At 44.6% G+C, this 19342-nt stretch overlaps 1 pseudogene; it reads left to right on the plus strand.

Moving 5' to 3' along the window:
* The first annotated feature begins 16202 nt into the window (after nt 1-16202).
* On the plus strand, nt 16203-18332 carry LOC144126817 (uncharacterized; annotated as a pseudogene).
* Nucleotides 18333-19342: the final 1010 nt, after the last annotated feature.

A 19342-nucleotide genomic window follows, 5' to 3' on the forward strand; every position in this document is an offset into this window, starting at 1 on the left:
AACGTGTATGCACCTTTTCACAGAAGCACTTCACTGGCTGTGATATCCACGGCGACACGTAATAATGAGAGGAAACATAGTACAGGAGTCCTGCCAAGATCTTTGGGGCACACCTAACGCCAGAACGTTCAGCCACCTTCCATATTCCAGATCCTCACCTACCTTATCAGTATTTTCCATACATGTTAATTTGGGGACACCAATTTAGAGGTCACCACAGCAAGGAAGAGGAAACAACGAAAAGCAATATTGACCGTGAAAACACATCCTAGGTGAGCAACACAGCCGTGAAAAGCCAACAATGAAGCCAGAAAAAGCTGCACTTCCACAACAATCAATCAAGGGAGTGGGCGCACACCTTTGCGGAGCTCACGCAAATACCGCGTTTGGACCATCGGACTTACCCGTCTCCCCACCCCTCTCTTACACACTCCCAACCACGGTTTAAGAAGAGCATATGGAGGTGTTGACACTCTCCCCCCGCCGTGCCCAAGAACACCACCCACTCGCGGCCACAATATGTTCGGGGGGAGAGGGAAGTGTTGCCATGGGAACCGGTCGCTAAGTTAGAGGGTGATGCGAAAGGCGGGCCCACGCTGGGCGGCTCGGTCCGGCGTGGCGCGGCACTGAGCACGTGCTTTTGGCACATTTCGGAGTGTGCAGCTGAGCTGCTGTGCTGTTTTTAAGAAGTTGTTTTATTTTGCACCAAGACCTTGTGTTTGGCTATCGTCGGCAGAGTAGCCCACAGCAGGTGAGTGCAGCGCAATTGGAAGGAAGTGCTTCGTGCCGAACTGCAATTCGGGTTACCAGACATGTGCGGAGCGTGTGCCATTATTCAAAGCTCCGTCCGACAATGTTCGTTTGGAGAAGTGGCGCCGTGCGATTCCTAGGGCAGACCAGACATTAATGCCCACTGACCATGTCTGCGCCAAGCATTTTGGACAGGATACGATATCCCGGGCATATTATGCGGAGCTTGATAAAAGTGCTACTTTACGCGGAAGAAATGCCCGTGCTTTCCAGATATGCAGTTCCTACATTACAGCAGCCGACGGGTAATTCGGACTCCAAAACTTCGGTCTTGTAGAATATTTCGGACCTCAATGAGGCGCCGTCAGTCACCCCATAGAAGCACGTACATATTCGCGACGGATATTTCGGATATCAAAAGTCCAAAAGCACGATTTTTCGGACTAATTTCAGTCACCTGCAGGCCAAAATCGGCCATCTTATCGGCTTTCCGCTGGCGCAAAAGGTGCCATCTTGGATTGAGGTGGATTTACGGTGCAGTTGGATTGGCTTGACATACTTTCGGTACCTCATTCTTGCCAGTAGAGGTCCCTGAGATCTCCGACACTTCGAGGTTGCAGCCAGATTGTCATCGCTGTCAACTTGTTTCTGTCGCCGACGTTGTCGCGGGCAATTATTGCTTGTGCCATACGTTGAAAATTGGTTGTTGGGGGAAGGAAATTGTGCAGGAGCTATCTCGCATCTCGGCCGGAAGGAATAAAGGAGGGACTGAGAGAAGGAAGAAAGAGGTGCCGTAATGGAGGGCTCCGGAATAATATAGACTACCTGGGGATCTTTAACATCGCACAGCACACGGGCGCCTTAGCGTTTCGCCTCCATCGAAACGCGGCCACCGTGGTCGGGATCCAACCCAGGTACTCCGGATCAGTAGCCGAGCGCTCTAACCACTAAGCCACCGTGGCGGGTCTCATACGTTTGCCATTCGTCGTTTTGTCACTTAGGTTTCTCTGACCGCGTCGACCGAGTGGCGCTCAGTCTTCACGAAGTTACATCCGTTCGCCGTTTTGTGATTGCGTCCGGCGGTTCCGCCTCTTTGAATGAAAAGTGCCTTATCTTTGCGTGTGTTTGACGAGCAGTGTGGTGCACACTCGGGTTGTGGACAACATGGCCTTGCCGGGTCCATCAAAGAAGTGTGGGAAGTATTCCAACTAAATGTAGTGACCTTGCTGTCTAGCGTATACAGTGAAAGCACAAGTTTGGAGCAAATACAGGTGCAAATCGTCGCCAGCAAGAGAAATTTGTCGCGAGATAAAATCAGTGACGTTTTTAAGCCGATTTCATCTCAATAAAGTGGTTTTTTTTGTACTTCATGGATTTTTCGGTCTGTTCGATTATTCGGACCATTTTCCGGGTCCCTTCGATTCCGAAAAATCGGTCGGTGACTGTGTTTCCGAACTGTCCTAAGTATCTCACACGGCCACAAGACATCTTACACGGCCACAGAGACATAGAAAACCACCCCGGAAGAGGAAACCTCCTGCGCAAGCATCCAAACTACGTCAGCCGAAGGTCGGCAACAACAGGGCGATGCAGCCTCTCCAAGCTTCCTTGCATGCTGTGATGCCTGCAGATAAGGGAACAACCTTGTAGCCATCGGTTAAGCGACAGCAATTTGACTCTGACTCTGCCACTCTGATGCCTGCACTTGATGGTGTTTCAACAAATACACTGCATCGCCATTTAGCATCCAGTGGAAAGGAGCTTATTGAAAATTGTGCCCGTTCTAAGATAATTTGCATCGGAATAAAAATGCTTTTTTCTCAAGCTTTCGCGTTGGGTTATGGTACACGATACGACGCACTCTTTCATCCCGTCTGATACATTTCCAGCGTAAGTTTTTGCCTAAAACGAGTTGTAAATAGCTTCGCTATACTAGTGCTCTGCATCTTGAAAATTGCATCTTCCGAAAATTGCATCTTGAAAATTGCATCTGCATCTTCCGAACTTTGCTGGATGAATGGGTCCCTAATGAATGAGCAAAATACTAGACTCACCACAAGGTACAGCAACTTCCTCTGGAGATGTAGAAGGCGGGGCTGAATCACCATGAAACAAATCCAATCTCAGAACTGGTCACTAATGGATCGAGAAAAATCCAACGCTCACCACAATGTACATCAGCTTCAGTTTGAGACACGCAAGCTAGGACTGAGTCAACATCTAAACAAACAAAACCATTGTCAAAAAAAAATACTGTACACCACTTCACTGCATTTCTGGCTAATGAAAATATAGTAAATTAAACACAGGCAAGCGCTTTGGCAATTAAAACCTGAAATGCAAATGCCCCAGCGATCTATGCATTGCCTTCACCAATACAGAACGTTTCCTGAGCACATCACAACCGCAGTGCAAAGTTCCAGAAGAACGTTAATGCCTCGTGCCTGTATCATTACCCCTTTACAGAGGATATTCGCTTCACTGTACAACACACAGCTTCAGCAGTGCAGACTGGAGCAGGTAGGCGTAGGATTAGTGATGTGCGCAGCCTTTTGCCAATGCCCGCATGCGTCTCTTGCTCAATGGGAGCATGAATGCCTTTATTGCCATATCGCGCCTTACCACACAAGATGGACCAAAAAAAGAATTTGAGAGGCCGTTAAGTCACATTTTTTGAAGCCGAACATGAGTGCTCCTCCTTGCTTGTTGGCCACTGTTTCAGTGTGTATGCACAGCAGACAATGTTGAAAAAGACAATGCTACGCTCAACATTATTGGCTCCGCCGCCGGTCAAAGAATCCCAGTAGTCCTTAGAAAAACATGCGACTTCCAGCACACTTTTTATCGTGCAACTCAGCGAGAAAGGGCCTCTCTTGAGCTTCCCTTCCTCCATACCGCACACTGCCTGCTACAGATCAGTCCTCTTATTTCCCGTGAGAGATTGGCAATGGCTCCCAAAACACTAGTCAGTCACTCTTTGAAATTTCTTTTCTTAGCCAACCATGTGCTATAGTATTCCCGGTGAGCAGAGGACCCAGGCAGGCCCAAAAACGTCAGCCGTTTCCTTTTTTTATAATTTGGCGGGTGTTCGTTCGTTTGCTGTTATACTTCATTGTTGCCCAATTATCATACTTACTTGATTCTAATGTGCACCTTTTTCCCAGAAAAGTTAACCAAAAATGTTCCCCTGGCAGTTTTCACAGCTGACCTAAGAAAGCTTTGGTTTGCACTTGAATTCAACACCACCTTATACTGCTTCAAAAAATCAATGAATGCTTTGAGGGATCCACTGCTCAAGGGATAGAGTAAGAATACTGGCCCTAAACACTGGCCTCAGCTAATTCACCTGTTCTCATATGCCTGTACTGGTGATGTTTAGGGGGCCGGAAATAAAAATTAGCAGTTAAAAATTTAACAGTAGCACCTGTAGCACTTGTCGTGGCCGTCAGCATCGCCTCGGGAAGTTGTGCGCCTGCAAGCATATCAAACGAAACATGTTTGCTCTAATTTGACAAGATATTCGGGAATATCATAAGTGTTATCTGAGTCCAAAGAGGGAGGCATAATATATTCCTTTTTTTATTATTGTTTTATTAATATTGTTATCCACTGTTCAAGGGATAAAGTAAGAATACTGGCCCTAAAAACTGGCCTCAGCTAATTCACCTGTTCTCCTATGTCTGTACTGGTGATGTTTCAGGGAGCCGGAAATAAAAATTAGCAGTTAAACATTTACCAGTAGCACGTGTAGCACTTGTCGTGGCCGTCTGCATCCCCTCGGGAAGCTGTGCGCCTGCAAACATATCAAATGAAACATTGATTACAGTTTGCTCTAATTTGACAAGATATTCGGGAATATCATAAGTGTTACCTGGGCCCAAAGAGGGAGGCATAATGTATTCCTTTTTTATAGTTGTTTTATCAATATTGTTATCCACTGCTCAAGGGATAAAGTAAGAATACTGGCCCTAGGAACTGGCCTCAGCTAATTTTCCTGTTCTCATATGCCTGTACTGGTGATGTTTCAGGGAGCCGGAAATAAAAATTAGCAGTTAAAAATTTACCTGTAGCGCGTGTAGCACTTGTCGTGGCCGTCTGCATCCCCTCGGGAAGCTGTGCGCCTGCAAACATATCAAATGAAACATTGATTACAGTTTGCTCTAATTTGACAAGATATTCGGGAATATCATAAGTGTTATCTGAGTCCAAAGAGGGAGGCATAATATATTCCTTTTTTTATTATTGTTTTATTAATATTGTTATCCACTGTTCAAGGGATAAAGTAAGAATACTGGCCCTAAAAACTGGCCTCAGCTAATTCACCTGTTCTCCTATGTCTGTACTGGTGATGTTTCAGGGAGCCGGAAATAAAAATTAGCAGTTAAAAATTTACCAGTAGCACGTGTAGCACTTGTCGTGGCCGTCTGCATCCCCTCGGGAAGCTGTGCGCCTGCAAACATATCAAATGAAACATTGATTACAGTTTGCTCTAATATGACAAGATATTCGGGAATATCATAAGTGTTACCTGGGCCCAAAGAGGGAGGCATAATGTATTCCTTTTTTATAGTTGTTTTATTAATATTGTTATCCATTGCTCAAGGGATAAAGTAAGAATACTGGCCCTAAGAACTGGCCTCAGTTAATTTTCCTGTTCTCATATGCCTGTACTGGTGATGTTTCAGGGAGCCGGAAATAAAAATTAGCAGTTAAAAATTTACCTGTAGCACCTGTAGCACTTTTCGTGGGCGTCAACATCACCTCGGGAAGTTGTGCGCCTGCTAACATATCAAACGAAACATTGATTACAGTTTGCTCTAATTTGACAAGATATTCGGGAATATCATAAGTGTTACCTGGCCCCAAAGAGGGAGGCATAATGTATTCCTTTTTTTATTATTGTTTTATTAATATTGTTATCCACTGTTCAAGGGATAAAGTAAGAATACTGGCCCTAAAAACTGGCCTCAGCTAATTCACCTGTTCTCCTATGTCTGTACTGGTGATGTTTCAGGGAGCCGGAAATAAAAATTAGCAGTTAAAAATTTACCAGTAGCACGTGTAGCACTTGTCGTGGCCGTCTGCATCCCCTCGGGAAGCTGTGCGCCTGCAAACATATCAAATGAAACATTGATTACAGTTTGCTCTAATATGACAAGATATTCGGGAATATCATAAGTGTTACCTGGGCCCAAAGAGGGAGGCATAATGTATTCCTTTTTTATAGTTGTTTTATTAATATTGTTATCCACTGCTCAAGGGATAAAGTAAGAATACTGGCCCTAGGAACTGGCCTCAGCTAATTTTCCTGTTCTCATATGCCTGTACTGGTGATGTTTCAGGGAGCCGGAAATAAAAATTAGCAGTTAAAAATTTACCTGTAGCGCGTGTAGCACTTGTCGTGGCCGTCTGTATCCCCTCGGGAAGCTGTGCGCCTGCAAACATATCAAATGAAACATTGATTACAGTTTGCTCTAATTTGACAAGATATTCGGGAATATCATAAGTGTTACCTGGGCCCAAAGAGGGAGGCATAATGTATTCCTTTTTTATAGTTGTTTTATTAATATTGTTATCCATTGCTCAAGGGATAAAGTAAGAATACTGGCCCTAAGAACTGGCCTCAGTTAATTTTCCTGTTCTCATATGCCTGTACTGGTGATGTTTCAGGGAGCCGGAAATAAAAATTAGCAGTTAAAAATTTACCTGTAGCACCTGTAGCACTTTTCGTGGGCGTCAACATCACCTCGGGAAGTTGTGCGCCTGCTAACATATCAAACGAAACATTGATTACAGTTTGCTCTAATTTGACAAGATATTCGGGAATATCATAAGTGTTACCTGGCCCCAAAGAGGGAGGCATAATGTATTCCTTTTTTTATTATTGTTTTATTAATATCGTTATCCACTGCTCAAGGGATAAAGTAAGAATACTGGCCCTAAGAACTGGCCTCAGCTAATTTTCCTGTTCTCATATGCCTGTACTGGTGATGTTTCAGGGAGCCGGAAATAAAAATTAGCAGTTAAAAATTTACCTGTAGCACCTGTAGCACTTGCCGTGGCCGTCTGTATCCCCTCGGGAAGCTGTGTGCCTGCAAACATATGAAATGAAACATTGATTACAGTTTGCTCTAATTTGACAAGATATTCGGGAATATCATAAGTGTTACCTGGGCCCAAAGAGGGAGGCATAATGTATTCCTTTTTCATAGTTGTTTTATTAATATTGTTATCCACTGCTCAAGGGATAAAATAAGAATACTGGCCCTAAGAACTGGCCTCAGCTAATTTTCCTGTTCTCATATGCCTGTACTGTGATGTTTCAGGAAGCCGGAAATAAAAATTAGCAGTTAAAAATTTACCTGTAGCACCTGTAGCACTTTTCGTGGGCGTCAACATCACCTCGGGAAGTTGTGCGCCTGCTAACATATCAAACGAAACATTGATTACAGTTTGCTCTAATTTGACAAGATATTCGGGAATATCTTAAGTGTTACCTGGGCCCAAAGAGGGAGGCATAATGTATTCCTTTTTTATTATTGTTTTATTAATATCGTTATCCACTGCTCAAGGGATAAGGTAAGAATACTGGCCCTAAGAACTGGCCTCAGCTAATTTTCCTGTTCTCGTATGCCTGTACTGGTGATGTTTCAGGGAGCCGGAAATAAAAATTAGCAGTTAAAAATTTACCTGTAGCACCTGTAGCACTTGCCGTGGCCGTCTGCATCCCCTCGGGAAGCTGTGCGCCTGCAAACATATCAAATGAAACATTGATTAGAGTTTGCTCCAATTTGACAAGATATTCGGGAATATCATAAGTGTTACCTGGGCCCAAAGAGAGAGGCATAATGTATTCCTTTTTTATAGTTGTTTTATTAATATTGTTATCCACTGCTCAAAGGATAAAGTAAGAATACTGGCCCTAAGAACTGGCCTCAGCTAATTTTCCTGTTCTCATATGCCTGTACTGGTGATGTTTCAGGGAGCCGGAAATAAAAATTAGCAGTTAAAAATTTACCTGTAGCACCTGTAGCACTTTTCGTGGGCGTCAACATCACCTCGGGAAGTTGTGCGCCTGCTAACATATCAAACGAAACATTGATTACAGTTTGCTCTAATTTGACAAGATATTCGGGAATATCATAAGTGTTACCTGGGTCCAGAGAGGGAGGCACAATATATTCTGCAATGACCTCACCACTCTGCTGCCACCTTCGAACATAGCTCGCTATTTCATCTGCGATTATTGAAATACATAAAAAAATAAGCACTGTGGAACGACAATGGAGTGCGGCAGAGAAAGGCTTTTTGTTACATAAAAGGTACAACAGTGTCCGAAAATGGCTTCTATTTCTCCCTTTCTAGCTCATAAAAGCTCCTTTTACAGTGAAAGTGCATCTTTGTCATTAGAATTCAGCAATCTATTCATAGAGGCCAACATCAAGTTGTCTTCAGTGTCCCTTCAAATATGCCACTAAATGTCCGCAAAGTTATTTGCATGAAGCAAGATTGAGATAAAGAGGGGAGCATAGTTTGAGCATTATCAGGAATATTAAAGCAATCATTAGGCCAAAAAAATGCCAAAAATTTGCTGCACTTTATATTCACACTTGCAGGGCCTCGTGAATACTGAAATGTTTATGACAAAGCGAGTACTCAGGCTGGAAGCAACTACTGCATCTATACGAGCAAGCTGAGAAACAAACAACTTCTATTTCCTGTTCTTCCAAGGCATGTGTTATTGTGCTCATCTTAGAGGAAACTGCCCATTTTTCCATAAGCAGAGGCTTTGTGGCTGTACCTAGAGCCTTCCGCGCCCATCGCACAGCAGACGTCCAAGTGCTAATGAAGGAATTAAATTGACGAAAGCCGTCATCATAAATCGCCAGCTGAGAAGCCCTCGGCGAGGCCCCAGTGTTTGGGTTGTTGTTTCGGAGGCTTTTCCCCCTAAAACTTCTTGGGACTGCCAAAGTTTGCAAGCCAGTTCCGGTAACTTGTAGTGTGCTACCACTACAGAATCTACTCTCTGGTTTGGCCACTGTCAGTCCCAATCCCATCATGCCTACCGTGGCAATTCCATTAATGATTTGTCACGAGAAGTTGCTCTGGGGCTCTCAAGCCCCACCAGTGTCAGCATGTGCTATCACAAGGCAGTGACGCATTGCTTAAACACTGTGCCAGGAATGGTATCAAGATTCCTAGTGATCTATGAATGTAAAATATAGTACAAACAATAGGCATATTTGGGCATTAACTCATTAGCACTGTCGTGTCATACCCTTAAGGCAGAGCTTAAGTGTCTCCGCCAGTTTCAGTACTCTAGCAATAGGCCCTCACTCAACAATTTCGCCTATCTTTCACTTATGCCACCTTGACCTTGAAAACCGAGCCTTGAACCGAAACTAAAAACAGGAGTGCTAGAGCAGCTAATTTGAATTTGGCCTAACTACGCTACATCATCCACCATTTTTTTTACACTCACGCCCTCCTCTATTTCATGCAGCTGCGTATCTCTGCTAAGAAATGGCTATTGGTAAGATTCTTTCAGAGGTCACACAGCTACCGTGACAGTGCGACGATGAGAAAATTGGGCGGCCTCGGGATGTGGGAGAGAAGAACCTTATGTGCTGCTCAGTGAACATTCTGGGCCATACTCTGGGTGACCTGTGGGCCCAGAGGGTGGCCAGTTTGAAGGAGAACCTCCCGGGAATCTGTTCCCTCGGACGATGTCGAACTGGTTTGGTTTGGTTTATGGCTGTTTACGTCCCAAAGGAACAAGGGCTATGAGGGACGCCGTAGGGAAGGGCTACGGAAATTTTGAACATCTAGGGTTCTTTAACGTGCACCGACATCGCACAGTACATGGGCCTGGGACTCGTATGATGTGGAACTGAGAGGCCTACTGCACAGGAGCACAGACCTTCGGGTGAGTTGTTGCATTGCAATCATGTAGAAGCGCAAAAACCTTGGACAAAGAAGGACTGGACAACACGAAGCGCTCGTGTTGTCCAGTCCTTCTTTGTCCCTGTTTTTTGCGCTTCTACATGATCGCCTACTGCAACCTGCTGCTAATGGCTTCAGGGATCACAACTCTGCTGGATGGGGGATATCGTGACCACCGGCCAAAAATGCAGTCTGCAAGAGTGGACGAAAAACCTCAAGGAGAGAAAACGTGACTTCTTTGTCTCCATCTTGAGCCATGCTATAAATAATTGAATAGTTTGCCTCTTTCTACTCCTGCTGCCTGTGCCCTGCCTGCGTTCCTTCAACCTGTGCTCCCTCAGTGAAACCATACCTGATGCTCGGTGAGACCAAAGGGTCAATATGTGCTAAGAGACGCATCTGAGTACAGCATGAATTGTCTAATTCACTGAAGTTTATAGTATTACGCCAACCGACTCATAAAAATAAAACCAAAGAAGCTTACCAATTTTCTCTAGCAGGGCACTCGTAAGCTGCCTATTTAATTCATTGGCAGCCTGCAATTTCCTACGCAGGCGCCTGTTTTCTTTATCTTTTCGGGCCAGGGCATTTTTTATGCTGCTGAACTCTGGAGTCTAAAATTTAGAATGCACAAGAACAATAATGTAGACAACAGAAATAATGTGCACCAATATATTGCCGCCAGTGATGCTACTCGTAAAATAAAAAAATCCTCCAATAAATTTACCTTTTGCTCGTGCTCCTCAATAGTTTCAGAATGAAGGCTGCTGCTCGCAGCTTTCTGCTTCTTGACAGCTTCCTTTCTTTGTTACAAGCTCTGTTATAGAAAATACAGTGACTTTATTTGTTGTACTATAAGTCTCAATTCTGCATGGTTTTTGCCTTTTTTGAATAAGCAACAGCGTTGATATAGACCCACAAGATAGGTGGTTATGTATACCAAAGGCGCTAGGTGCAAGCCTACAGAATACATAGAATACACATGAGTGACTGCATACTCACCCTCTTTTCACCTGGCACCGTTTCATCGCCTGGCACCCTTTCATTGCCTGGCACCCTTTCTTCCGCTTTTTCAATGAAACGCGGCAGCGGTTCCCGCATCAGTTTTATTTTTTTCCTTAATGAATCGAATGTATCTGAAAAAAGAATGTTGTCCAGATTTGAATTAGTTGCATTCATGGGTTAAAATGGGGTAACTTTCCAGCTTTAATACAGCTATGAGATGAGAAACTTTATGTTGCTTTCGTGCTCCTGATCAAGCTGCCATCAACAGAACTCGGCACAGACGCAAAGCTTCACACCTTGGCAACACCAAATGTGCCTTACTCAAAACGTCCCAATATTACACCATCTGTGCAGCTGTACATTGACCATCAGTACGGTGGTATCAATTTTTGAGGTAGAGAACACATTCTGTACACCGTGGGTATCGTTTATTGTAGGTACAGCCACGTGTTGGGAACACAAGAGCGGAACATTACTGCTTGCACTTCGCCAGGTCATCGTGCTCTCAGCAGCGGACAAATAGCTAAACACATTCGATGGCAGCCATTTTACCACGACCGCAAGGCGAACACGGCTGTAGTGGTGCTGCATCGCTACAGCCGTATTCAATGCCTTGCGGCCTGGCGCCTGGGACCGCACACGAGTACAGAACAGGACCGCACTACGCTTGTGAAGAGCGCTCGAGCGGTGTGCTTAAAAGCAAATGAAGCAGCGATGCGTTAGCGTAGCTGATCTGCGAGGACCAAACTGTACCTGTACGGTTTGCATGTCTATTCGGACACCCCCCCCCCCCCTCCCCCCACGTGGCTTGGCGGCTTTGGCGTTCGGTCGTGGTGGCCGTATTGCGATGGAGGCTAAGTACAAATCGGCCTAGAGTTGTGCGATGCACGCGCATGTTAAAGAACCCCGGAAGGTCTGAATTAATCCGGAGCCCTCCTTTATCCATGATGGTCTATGTGTCGCTTCGGTACGTTTACCCCCACAAATTAAAATTTATAAATTGTCCACTCGACTGCGCTCGAATGCAAATGTTACTAGTGAATTTCAGTACCTCTGATTGAGTCTGCACAGCCAACAGAAGCAAAGCGCACACAGCCAACCGCAGGCCGGCAGGTGCCAGGCATGTTCAAGGCACATTTGCGGCCAACGGCGAATGCTACTCAGGACCGGAGCAAACAGCTCGCGCGCTCTAAACAAGTGCTGGCGCAGGCTAAGCTCTCTCCAGATACGGTTAAGCAAATCATACAAAGGCAGGCTTACCTGCAAGCGCGAGAACGTACGGTGGGTAGTACCCTAGTACCGCTCCGTCTTCACTACACCAATATATTTCATGTTTTTTCTCACTGTTGAAGTCGCCTTCATTCAAAGGCGAAAATCGCTTAATTAGTGCCACCGGTACTATTGCTTTCACTCTGTCCTGGTATCTCACAAATGCAAGCATTATGAAAGAAAAAGCACGAGTGTCGTTGCCTCTGAACGACGGCGACAATGCGTTTCGGCTATGGCATGGCTACGGCTACATCCCTGTATGGCTGCGTTCGGTATTTGGAACCATACTGCAGTGGCTACTGTACCCATACCTCAATTTGGTTCTGCTTTGCTAGTATTGATACGCGGACTGAACATTATCAATAAAGCTCCGCTACATTCGTCACGAATATCAGTGCAGTACATAGTCAGGTTGACACACAGAAAATTCTACTCCTTGTAGATATCAAATCATCTAATGGCGACTTCCACTGGTCGTGCTGGAGCAGCTTTTCTAGCTCCGCGACGACAAATTCGAGTTCCACTGGTCGACCTGGACCGACCGCACGAATTCCGCTGGTCGTTTGGAGCAACTCCGTTCAATACGGAGCGCTGGTCGACAACGGTCGCTGTGCTCCGAGGCGGTTTGGGGCGCTCTTTTGTGATTCGAGCGCCTCGCTTCAGATCCACCCGTGAAATTCACCATAAGTACAAGGGAGCGTCCCATGTATACATTGCATGACATGAAAACGAGTCCTTAACGAGTCCAGTATGTCCACGACAACATGCATACTGATTCTATGTAAAGAGAGGATTTTACTCGTGCGCTGGTACAATTAATGACTGATTTCATGAACTGGATTCTTGCCTTGGACAGGGGTACATATGTCAGTGTGCTCTAAATAACCTTACAGAGGCTGTGCCTTCAAAGAACTTTGGGGTACGTTGAACCGCAGAGCTAGAGCGAAGAGAGGAGGCATGCTATACTCTAATAATTCGTTAATAATAACTGATTGAACGTCCTTTATTTTGAGAGGAAGGCACAAAGCCTGTGGGGGGAAATGGGGAAATATACGTTAATCACACTCGAGGTCCGAGACAGTGTAGTTTAGTCGGCACCTTTATACCGCCCTGATCAGGCCACTTTGGCTCCCATATATGTAGCAAATAGGGGCTGTGTGTCGGTATCCATGAGCATAGCAGCGCGGTGCGGCAATTAATTTATTTGCTGGAGTGACTGTATGGCCATTCTCCCGGTTTAAAATGCAGTGCGGTACGAGGACTTTACCGCGGTGATCATATTAAATAACGCAGTGCTCGCGCCGCAACTCTGTAGCCCTTTGTGGCACGGCGTCTGCGTTAGTGCAATCAACTTTTCACATGTTTTCTCGAAGCGCCTAGCGTCGTTTTCATGAAGTCGATGGTGCCGCCTGCGTTTAAAATGTCTGCTGGACACAAAGTATTCTAAAGCACTATAGAAATGCCTTTCCAAAGCAAATTAGACGGACGCCACAAATTCCTGCAGCACGCCTGGGAAGTGCTGCTGTTGATGGAAGTGTTGTTGTTGTTAGCCTATCAAAAGGTGGCACATACTCACACTGGGGGATCGGCCAAGATTCGGGTGGCTATTCACCTGTACTCAGGTAATAAAAATGAGTGCTGTCTGGCGGAGTAACTTCTTTCCTCTCTAACGTGACGGAATGATTTAGTAAAAAACACTGCAGCTGATTTTTTTTTTCGCGAAAACAGCTTGGAATGATACGAAATTAACTTCGCATAAATGTTTTGCAGTTCCTTCCTTGAGCGTGGAAGAAGGCGCTGTGCGTGAAGCGTGAACTGTAGTTATTCAACCATACTTGCCATTTTTAACAACAAGGGTTTTTTAAATACACGCAGACTAATTTTCATATTACGCGACAGGAACGATCGCTTCGTCGAAAAGCTGTCGGCGCGAGTGCGTGTCGCAAATAATCGGGTCCTGCTTAAAAAAAAACTCGAATCATGCTAACAGTCTGCTGTTCCGGATGGCGTCATACGATTCAGCGTTTCGTGCAGCATAAAGTTACTAGTCAAGTTAGAGCCTGTAGCTTGCGTCAGGGATTCGAACTAGCGACCTATATTCGGGAACTGCGTAAAAAAACGTATCATGGTAACTGGCGGCTCTAGTATTTGACGATTGATTGCCATGTGATGGGCGATGACAAGTTAATGAAGTCATTGTTTTTATTTGATTAATTAAAAATAAAATAAGTATTATAAAAAGGGAGGTTGAAAAGCATGATGATGCTAATTAAAAATTTAGTGCGTATAACTGATAAAATTAATCCTTTGAAACAATTGAAAAAATGCGTTCAATGGTGTACTGCTCAGATTTTAAAGCACCCATTACGCCATCGCAATTGAGTATTGAGTGCAGGCAAGGTGGAAAAACTGGTCGTGTACGAAACGTGCTGGCGGCTACTATTTCGTGGCCGAAGCTGTGTTGTATAAAAGCGTCTGCTAGGTTGCCAGTAGCCTTCCGCCGGTGCGAACTCTCAACATCTGCGATTGCGAAATCCACCGAGATCGTACTCTGCTGGTCATAAGTACCTGAGGTTTACTGACGTTAACGATGTCTGGATCTGCTCCGAAGAAACGGCGTAAGCAGTATCTGGAGCCCGGCGCTTACTTTGACGTGCCGAGCACAACTCTCTACAGGCGTCAAAAGGGCCATTTTGGGGCAGCCGTTGTCGGTCCGTTGAGTGCCACCGTGCTCACGGTCAAACCTACAAGTAATGGAAGTGTCTCCAGCGGTCACCCAACCGCACCTTGTACTGAAAGCACCGCGTGGGACAACACGGACGACGCAGCGGGCAGTACGGAGCCGAGGGATGAAGTGCACTCCACTGACTACCCAGACGTTCTGCCCATTGAAGGTGCCGCGCAAAACGGAGCCAGTGGTGCAGCGGCCGACACAGAGCCTCCAAGCTACGACTTTCAAAATGACGAGTTGCAACCAGAAAGTGATTCTTGCACCGACACCAGTTCTAATATGAGTGGTGACGTTTGCATGAACAATGACTACGACTTTGAAAATGATGAGCTGCAACCAGAAAGTGACACCTGCAGCAGAGCCAGTTCTGATGTGGGTGGTGACATTGGCCTCAGCAGTGGCAGTCTCACTGAAGAATCTGAGAGTTCTGAAGATGAAGATAATGGGTTGCCGTCATCCTTTGCACAATTCAGTAACGAAAAGTTGCCAGATGCAGAAGTGACCAAGATGGGCGCTATAACAGCTGTTATGGCATATGCAGTATCACATGGCCTAATATGGGCTGCTTTAGGGGACTTAATAAAGCTAATAAATTTCCTATTTGGACAAAATGTCTTGCCCCATATGCTTTTCGTAAACTGTGTTGCAAGGAAAAACAAGACATTGTGCAGTACCACTATTTTTGCGAGACATGCGGTGCTCTTTTAAATGTGATTGAGAAGTCAGCACATTGCCCCAACTGCCGGTACACCAGTGCCCTGCAGAAGCTCAAGGACCGCGGCTCATTTTTCATCATTCTGAATTTGCATAAGCAACTCAGCTTTGCAATTGAAAGCACGAAGGCCCAGCTTCATGAAAACCTGGAGAAGCTGCAAGAGCCAGTCTGTCATTTCTGACGTTACAAGTGCTCAGTGCTACAGCAGAATGCGGGAAAGACTTCCGAGAGATGACCTCACTCTCACTATCAACACTGACGGGAGTCCAGTTTGAAAATCGTCAAAGACCTCAGTGTGGCCCTTACAGTTCATTGTGAATGAACTGCCACCGCACTTGCGGTTTAAGCATCCTGTACTTGCTGGGCTCTGGTTCGGCAAGAAACATCTGAACATGCAACTTTTCTTGAAGAAGTTTGTAATTGAAGTCAACACTACCGAAGTAGTTCAGTGGACATATCTGACAGCTACACACTACTCTAAACCAGCTGTGTTGTGTTGCTCAGTCGATGCTCCAGCAAGGGCAGCGGTAATGAATATGGTCCCCTTCAACAGGTACTTTGGATGCCCCTGGTGCTTCGTCCGAGGGGAGCATGTTGAAGGTGAGCAGTACCTGATGCTTCTTAACAGCTCAACAGTGGTTTGGGTGATTGCTGAACACTGAACAGTTATCAGAGCTATCAGCAGAACCGAAATCAGAAGAGCCTTATTTTTTTTTTGAAGGGTGCCAGCTTATGGAAACTACTGTTCATGTGCTTAAGTGCTGCATTATCTTTCTGCCTGAAGGGAGCATGCGGTACATCATAAAAGAACAGCCAGAAGCCAGAACCACGTACATGATTGTACGCGACATGAAGCTTGCAGAAGGTTATGATGACATAATCAATGGCTTCAAAGGGCCATCTGCACTCATGAATTTGGGAGGTAAGGGCATTTTTCTCCTTTCTTCCTTTCTGCTCTAGCTGGCATGGACTGACCGATGTCACAACTACTACATATGTGGCAAAACATTTCCGAGGTATGAACGGTCGTTTAGTAAAAAGGAAAATAAGGTTAATCGCCCTCACTATACATTTAAATTCCTGCATGATCAAGTTCATTTCTTATTTTCAGCATTAAGAACAGTGATGCAAACCACATTCGTTTAGGTGGTGAGAGGTAATGTGTAACCTGCGAATTCTTTCCTTTGGTACTCATGGAAACTCCATTGGGTGGCAGTGCTTGCCATGATATGTGCCATTTTTCCACGTCATTATGCCAGATTTGTGGTGCACCAAGGCAGCCAAGCCTGTCATATACACAAGCCTAGATCAGTGCAGCATTTACATAAGCACAAGAGATTTGGCCTGCATGCTTTCCCATTGCTACAGCCTTTCTACCTCAAGAACGAGGAGCTTCACTTGCTTTTTATCCCCGAAGTTTTCTACACATTCCAAATGTCTCCACCAGGCCATGGTTTTCGTCAGCTATAAAACGATAGCACTAGGCTGCTGCCTTGTTTATTAAACTGTGCAACACTTAATGCAAAATTGGTTGCTTCCAGTATTAAGTTTCTACAGCCCCTGCAATATGTTAATTTTTTGCAATTAATTTTCGGTATTATTTTGTCTAATTTTATCCACCTTCAGTACCTACATCAGTATTTTACTCATTCCTGTACTCTATCTCATGGAATTGGGCTGTATTTTTACTGATATTAGCCGTTCTCTTTTATTTCAGGTCTAGACCTTGTCAATGGGTTCAGTGTGGAATATATGCAGTCCGTCCTCCTAGGCGTTGTAAGACAAGTGACCGAGACAATTTTGTCAACGTCGAACTGAGGTCAACACTTCTATGTTGGTAAGGCAATGCACACAAAGCGGTTCATTCGTGATTCACTTACTAGTGACAGTGCACAATAAAGAACCCCATGTGGTCGAAATTTCTGGAGCCCTTCACTACGGCGTCTCTCATAGCCTGAGTCACTTTGGAACGTTAAACCCCTATAAACTAAAATTAAAACTTACTAGTGAAAGTTGCTGAAATATTACTGCTTTTTTGTGGCACTGCATTTATTACTGATTATCGTCACTTTTTCAAATGTGCATCTTATTGCAGGGAAATGGCAGCTGAGAGATTGTAGACCATGCACATGCTATAATCTGTGGCCTTGGCTTTACTGAGTATGATTAGTGGAAGGCACTGTTGATGGTACCTCTACATAGTGTACAAAATGTGGTGAAATAGTATGATGCAGCCGTTTAGTACTTACTACTAAGCTGGCTTCCTATTGGACATATTTTGAGAAACCATGATGACATAAGATGGTGGTAGCATATTTCATTACGAAACGGCACACTTAGGGGCTAGTAGGCTGCTGGTAACTGCTGGGTAGGAAAACGTGCTGCATGAAATAAAATGCTGAATCTTCTTTACAGTGTACTCAGCATTTAATCTTATTTTAATTCGTAGAGGCAAGTTGCAACCATATGCATGTACAGGTATATATATATAGTGTGTATAGCAGTGCTTCTGCCTTTAATTTTTTCCTTTCATCTGTTGGGATTTTTGTATTCTACAGGGTATTATCACCTTGCCTTATTCTCTCTGCTCACAACAAAAGTATGCACATTTATTTTGCAGGTCGTCCTTCTACACTTGAAAACATTGATTCACGGCGGTTGGCCATCAAACCTCCACACTGTGTGACAAGGCTGCCTAGGCCAATTAGAGAACGAGGACATTGGAAAGCATCTGAGTGGAGGCAGTGGATACTGTTTTATGCTCTGCCGTGCCTAGAAAGTATCCTGCACCCGGACTATTGGAGGCACCTCTGCAAACTCTCAGAGGCTCTCCACATCCTTTTGCGAGAGGAGCTCACTCTGTCTGAAATTGCCAAAGCAGGCAACTTATTACAAGTCTCATTTGTGAATATAGCATAGCTGTAAAGTAACTGAGGTAATCATATAATTTTTTGACTATGTAATATTTTGACCTTTTTACACTCTTGTGCAACTGTGTGCAGACCATTTTGTAATATTATTTACAATCATAAATGTTTTTCCTACATAGTATATTCAGAATATTCATTTTGGGTGGAAAAAACATCGCGACAGGGACGGAAGACAAAGAAGAAGGAAACCACACGGACGAGCGCTGTTTGTTGGTATGCGTTCATTTTGGGTGGAAAAAACAGCGCGAAAGGGACGGAAGACAAAGAAGAAGGAAACCACACGGACGAGTGCTGCTGTTGGTATGCGCTCCCGTCCCTTTCGCGCTGTTTTTTCCACCCAAAATGAACGCATACCAACTCGCCCAACTTTCCATTCTACTACTATATTCAGAATAGTTAATTTTGTGAACTGTGGTTCTAAAATATTCACAGAAGGCACAAAGTGGTTGGTGCATAAACTTCAAAAATAACTCCTGCCATCTTGTAACCTCCTTTCCTCTTTTTTAGAGTGCCTTTCATATTCTCCGATGTCATAGTATTCGTCATGTTAGATATATAGTTCTGTTTTTGTGCTATTTGTTCTTGTAGTTAACTACAACACTCCTGAAACATTATCCATTGCTTACCTGTTAAAAGTTGTGATGGGGTAAATTGGGTAATGATTCTTTTGCAGTAACACAGACAATTGAGCTAGTTGCTAAATCTTTGAAAACTTTAGAAAGCGCTGCGACAGGAGACACAAAGAGAAAGACACGAAGGACAAGCGCTATCAACTGAAGTTTATTGGAACAAAACACAAGGTTAAATAGCTCACGCAAGGCAGCCAGCAGCGCATGCGCCTACCCCCAAAATGACAAAACGAATCACTGTGTTGAATTAAGATACCGAATTTCACAATCATGGATTACCACAGATGGTGTGCTGACGCATATGTCAGAGTTTTTGTGAATATGATATGCCTCTGATAATTCCCTTGTTAGCTGATTGGGATGCCTATAC

This window comes from Amblyomma americanum, chromosome 1 (assembly GCF_052857255.1).
Source record: "Amblyomma americanum isolate KBUSLIRL-KWMA chromosome 1, ASM5285725v1, whole genome shotgun sequence".
Classification (NCBI taxonomy): Eukaryota; Metazoa; Arthropoda; class Arachnida; order Ixodida; family Ixodidae; genus Amblyomma; species Amblyomma americanum.